Below are 5,628 nucleotides of genomic sequence, written 5' to 3' on the forward strand. Positions count from 1 at the left end.
GTTTTCGTTATGTTTTTTGGCCGCTAGCAGGCACACAAAGTGCCACTGCCGAAGTGCCTGATGCTAGGTGAACAGCTCCACAATACCTTTAATACACAGAATCTATTCTAAACCATTTGTTGACCAAACGGTGGCAGTAGCAACTTAGTTGAGTTCATAAGTGAGAAGAGCCTTCATGTTTAAGTTTTTTTTTTTAAATAATCATAATGCCAAGTCTACTTTAAAGTAGAGCTGCACAATTAATCGTTAAAAAAATCGTGATCTCAATTCAACCCCATGGGATGAAAGAAAAATCCTGGATCGCCGCACTCCTCAAAAAACGATGTCTTTATTCAAAACATGAAAAAACAACAAAAATTCAAATGGAAAAAACAGCCAAAATTCATGCAGTCAAACAAGAAGTGGACTAGGAGAAAAGAGCTGACATGTTTCGCATCATGTGATGCTTATGCCGCGTACAGACGGTCGTTTTTTGTGATGAAAAAAAAACGTTATTTTTAAAAACGTCATTTAAAATTACCGTGTGGTGAAAACGTCGTTTTATGTCTTCTGAAAAACGGCAAAAAAATAATTCGAACATGTTTGAATTTTTTGTGTCGTTTTTCAAAACGTTGTTTTTTGTGTCAATTAAAATGATAGTGTGTGGGCAAAACGACGTTTAAAATGACGTTTTTAAACCCGCGCATGCTCAGAAGCAAGTTATGAAGCTAGCTTCAATGGAAAAGAGTGCTGAACGTAACCGCGCTTTGCTAGAGCATTTTGAAAAAACGATGGTGTGTAGGTAACGAAAATGAAGTTTCAAAAACGTTGTTTTATTTCATGATTTAAAACGTCGTTTTATTTCATCACAAAAAACGACCGTCTGTACGCGGCATTACTCAATTCAACCCCCTGACGATCTCCAATGCAGAGTTTGCCAATTCTTTCATATAACAAGTGTAGAGACTATCTGCTCACTCAGCTGTCATAAGAAAACTTCCGGGCAGTCTGCCAAGTTTAGATAAAAGGGATAAAGTTCTGTGTGTAAAGAGAAAATCCGGGCAGTCTGCCAAGTTTGTAACAACATGAAACATTGTAACTAAATTCCTTCTTAGAGCAAACTTCTGTGTGTAAATGCAGGAAGTTTAACCACTTAAAGTCCAAGGGGCAGATCCACATACATCTGCGCCGGGCGCATCGTATGTAAGATACGCTACGCCGCTGTAACTTAATTTCTTTGTGGATCTACCCCCAAATCTTTTTCTGACACTTGTTTCTTAAAGGGGTTGTAAAGGTACAATTTTTTTTCCTAAATAGCTTCCTTTACCTTAGTGCAGTCCTCCTTCACTTACCTCATCCTTCCATTTTGCTTTAAATGTCCTTATTTCTTCTGAGAAATCCTCACTTCCTGTTCTTCTGTCTGTAACTCCACACAGTAATGCGAGGCTTTCTCCCTGTGTGGAGTGTCGTGCTCGCCCCCTCCCTTGGACTACAGAGTCAGGACGCTCTCTACGTTGCAGCTAGAGAAAGGAGCTGTGTGTTAGTGGGCGTCCTGACTCTCCAGTAGTCCAAAGGAGGGGGCGAGCACGACACTCCACACCAGAGAAAAAGCCTCACATTACTGTGTGGAGTTAAGCCTCGTACACACGATCGGATATCTGATGGAATCTAATCCGATGGATTTCTTCGTCGGATATTCGATGAAGCTGACTTTCATCAGTCTTGCCTACACACGATCAGTCAAAAATCTGATCGTGTCCAAATGCGGTGACGTACAACTACGACGAGCCGAAAAAAATGAAGTTCAATGCTTCCAAGCATGCGTCGACTTGATTCTGAGCATGCACGGATTTTTGACCGATGGAATTCCATACAGACGATCGGATTTTTCTATTGTTTTTTTATCCATAGGAAAAATGTAAAACATGTTCTATTTTTTTTCACTGATGGAAATCAAATCGATGGGGCCCAAGCAAAATGGAAGGATGAGGTAAGTGAAGGAGGACTACACTAATGTAAAGGAAGTCATTTAGGAAAAAATAAAATTGTACCTTTACAACACCTTTAAGTTAACTACTTAAGGACCCCTTCACGCCGATATACGTCGGCAGAATGGCACGGCTGAGCACAATCACGTACCTCTACGTGTCTCTTTAAGCCCAGCCGTGCGGTCACGAGCACGCTGCCAGCGGCGTGCTCGCGACCCGGTCCTAAGCTCCGTGACCGCGTCCGTGGGACCCGATCGCCGCCGGTGTCCCGCGATCGGTCACCGGAGCTGAAGAACGGGGAGAGGTGTGTGTAAACAAACCTTCCCTGTTCTTCACTGTGGAAGTGTCATTGATCGTTTGTTCCCTGATATAGGGAGAGACAATCAATGACATCACATGTCCAGCCCCGCCCCCCTACAGTAAGAAACACATATGAAGTCACACTTAACCCCTACAGTGCCCCCTAGCGGTTAACTCCTAAACTGCAATTGTCATTTTCACAGTAAACAATGCATTTTTATAGCATTTTTTTGCTGTAAAAATGACACTCACTGAGGACCAAGAACTGAGCAATCAACGGTCTTTGATCACTCAGTTCTCGGTATGGAGGCAGCAGAGGAAAGCTAAAGCTGGGATTGCTGCTGCAGCCATCTAGGGGGAGTATGATTGTTATTTTCAATTCTCACACTTGTCTTTTAAGTAATATTCAAAAGGGTTAAAAAGTTTAAAACATGTGCAAAAATAAAACCGTTACACACACAAAAAAAAAATATGCAAACATCTAATTTGCAGAAGACTGAATTTTTACTTTTTATTGAAGCAAAAATTACAAATAAATAGCGTTCAATTAATATATAACAAATTATATATTTAAAACAAAGCTGCCAATTTCACTCCTCAAGGGCCTATAACAATCAGGTACACTAGTATGCTTATGTGAATTAAAGCAAGGGAGAATCCTGGCCCTTGAGGTGTGAACAGTCAGCGCCATCTTTAAAATAAAAAATAGAAAATCTCTGCATATTTCTTAGCATATATCTTTTCTATGAAAACAGAGTCTGCGATGAACACCGAAGACATTCTGACATGTAAGCTTAAAATACCTTTTTTTTTTTTTGTAAGGAAGAGTGCAAATCTCCAAGATCTCAAAAATTGCATTTCCACAGCATATAAGGAGTTCAGAGTACTGCATGATGGCTGCACAGGACTGTCACGAAGCCCAGTTAACTTTATGAGCTTACTAAAAGGCACTTTATAATGAGCTGTTAACGAATACAAAATGCACATACCTTAAAATATTTACAGGTATAATTAACTTAAAAAAAATATTAGAACATTATATTAACATTCATTTAAGACATTTAAAAAACACACTTTATTGCATTACTTTCCTAAGGCAACACTGTCCAGAATTGAGACATAATAGGAAAAGATGTTCCATACTAATTAAGAATTACAATGGTTCAATATTGTCTATAGCTTTGGATATAGCTGTGTTTTTGCGATGTGAACTTGTTTGTGTGCTCTGTAATTTTGCTTCATATGTAGAACGACAATTTATCCACATTTTTCTTCAAAACAGTACTACACTAAAGCCGGCCATAGATGGCTTGAATCTCGCCTGATTCAGCAAGGACCGGCCGAGATTCGAACCTTGTATGGGCAGGCTGATTGTACCCAAGTTGATTGATTGATACAACCAGCCTGTCGGATTTTACAGTATAGCTGATAGCAGTAATCACCGTTTCCCCTGTCCGGAGAACACAATAATCCACAGGAAGGACCCCCCCCCCCAAATCAACATTGATTGGGGAATCAAGCGATTTTCTTTCCTGCATTCATTTGGTCCATGGCTGGCTTTATTATATGGTGGAAGTAGAACTGTCCTTACTAAAGCCATTACTCCTGTGTTTAGATTTAGGGAGCATTTACATTTGGGGGGGGGGGGGAATTAAGTGAATGGGGCCGTGCCACAACCTCCCTGCAAACACGTTCGTTACACACTGTTGTGGCAATTACAGGTTAAAAAAAATTAAATAAAAACAGGCGTGAGGATCACCTGTCAACAACCTACTAAACCAAAGTAAATCACCGCAATTTGCTTTTCAGAGGGTGCGTGAGTTCTGCCACACATCTAAACTTAGCTTTACACAGAATTCAATGGCCTTCTTCAACTTTACCAATGGACCCATGATCATCCTCTTTAGCATTCTGCTTCATGTGTATGTAATCTCCAACAATGAACTTCTCTAATTTGGTCCCTTTTGGTCTGTTTAATATTTATTATTGAAAGAACTTGGATCATTTTGAGAAGTTAAAAAAAAATACACATTTATCTTCCCAGAAATCTTGTGAGATGATAAGTTCCTGAGCGGTCTGCCTATGCCAATCAAATTACATTGATCTCTGCCATCTGAGAAAAAATAAACCCAGGAAACACCACCCTGTGGTTTGGAGTTATGGAATGGGTCAAAAATGGGTGAGTGAGGACTGAGAATATGTGTTACTAGCAGAATCAATAGGGGAAAAAAATAAAAAATAAAAATAGAGATAGTGGCCACTGCATGAAATGTTATATTTCTGCCGGCCCAGAATTGGGCTTTAAAAAAAAAAAGGAGGAGGGCATAGGATCATTGAGGACGACCATGCTGACTGTCCTAATGTTTGAACTTTAGAAGAAAGAGGCCATGGTGTGTTTATTGAACACAATTTCAGGAGGAAAAAATAAATAAAAAAATCTTGGAAAATGGCTGCAATTCCCTAAAGCCATTATTGGAATGCAGCGTCATCTTTTCAGTATCACACCGACAATAGCTACGTATTCATTAATAATTGTGTTTGTGCAGGATCAGACAGAATCTAAAAAAAAAAAAATCAAGAGAAGCACATATTTGCCTCTCAGACAAGCACCCTATACAGAGATAATGTCAGTAATGGTTCATTACTGCACTTTGCATATATCAGTGAGGAAATATCTAAATCATTGTAACCTGCTGACCAACTTTTTAGTCAACACCAGAATCCTCTTTTGCACCCGATACAGTGGCTCTTGTACAGAGACACCAAATGTCCCATTCTACCACAATTTTATATTGCCAAACCATAGCGGGTATTGGGGAAGAGATTAGATCTGTATGCAATAGCAAGTCTACAGGATATGTAAATGTACTCAATATGTCTTGTATATGAGAAGTTTACTATACTTAAAGTAAACCTGTCATTAAAATTTGCCGGCTGCCATTGTAGATGCCTGATCCAATGACTTCCAAAACTTTTTAATCAATATATTCCAGAACAAGTATCAGGAAAGTCAATTGAAATGTGAAAAGTCCTTATCAAAAATACCTGTTCCATGTCAATGACTCAGAGTATTAAAGCCAAAGGGTCGGTAAGAAACCCTGGCAACTAACATTTTTACAAGTAGATGCCAGTAATGGCACTGTCCAAGTTCCCCCCCGCCCCCCCCCCCCCATGACAGGTTTTATGTAAAGGATCAGTACATCCAAAACTGATTTGTAATTCATTTGAGTAGGAAGGCAGATTCTGTCGACAAGATACTTGTTCTGAACATCATTTTCTGTACTGGAATTTTAATCATAGACAATTTAGCAGTGAGACTCTATGGAGTGGAAGGTAAGGGTAGAACCAGAAAAATAAATCA

Source organism: Rana temporaria, chromosome 2, assembly GCF_905171775.1.
Source record: "Rana temporaria chromosome 2, aRanTem1.1, whole genome shotgun sequence".
NCBI lineage: Eukaryota > Metazoa > Chordata > Amphibia > Anura > Ranidae > Rana > Rana temporaria.